This window comes from Penaeus monodon, chromosome 32 (assembly GCF_015228065.2).
Source record: "Penaeus monodon isolate SGIC_2016 chromosome 32, NSTDA_Pmon_1, whole genome shotgun sequence".
NCBI lineage: Eukaryota > Metazoa > Arthropoda > Malacostraca > Decapoda > Penaeidae > Penaeus > Penaeus monodon.
Window position 1 is genome coordinate 2,947,527 of NC_051417.1, and position 669 is coordinate 2,948,195.

Here is a 669-nt window from a genome sequence, read left to right on the forward strand (position 1 = left end):
CCAACAAATACTGTTAGCAGAACACAGATGTATAGTTTCCTAAAAAACTACCGGCATGATTGTCTAAAGAGGCGACATTACTGTAGGGTTGGTATTCTTAGCCAGAACTTGCACCTTTTCCTTTATTGACATGAAGTACACGCTCCCATATACACTGTGACCCACCCACGATCGGCCTCCAAGTGAAAAATACCCTAATTGCCAGGTGGGAGCTATAACAGCAAGTGCCCACTGACATGGCCCCAAAAGTGTAGCACATGTGGCAGGAGACCTAAATGGGCCATAAGCAAAGAACACTATTGTACATTTTTAGGCCATCTCACCAGTGAGATGCCCATAATTGTTGTGTTAAATATTATGAAAATGTCAAGCAATTATTCAGACCTTTTCCCTTAAAAAAGTCACAAGCTTACCTCACCATGCATTCCACTGCCCAATCATTTGAAGGTATATACACATACAACAGCTACAGCATGATTTGGGTGTTCCTAGCACACGTTTTAAGTTACAATAAATTACCCCTCCAGATTTTGTATATGATATAAAAGAAGCAACCAAAGACGTTTTTACTTTCCTAAATTACAATTCTAAGAGTAACTTTTGGCAATCTGCTGACACATGCAAACTCTTTCATGCAGCGTTTTTTCTTGAAACTGCTGAGGCAAGGAG

The 669-nt window shown here is 40.2% G+C and overlaps 1 protein-coding gene across 1 annotated transcript in view; it reads right to left on the reverse strand.

Annotated features, from left to right (window-relative positions):
* The window catches only part of LOC119593352 (TATA box-binding protein-like 1), a gene marked incomplete in the record, with an annotated part of 26,423 nt that overhangs the window by 14,064 nt on the left and 11,690 nt on the right, over nucleotides 1-669 (reverse strand).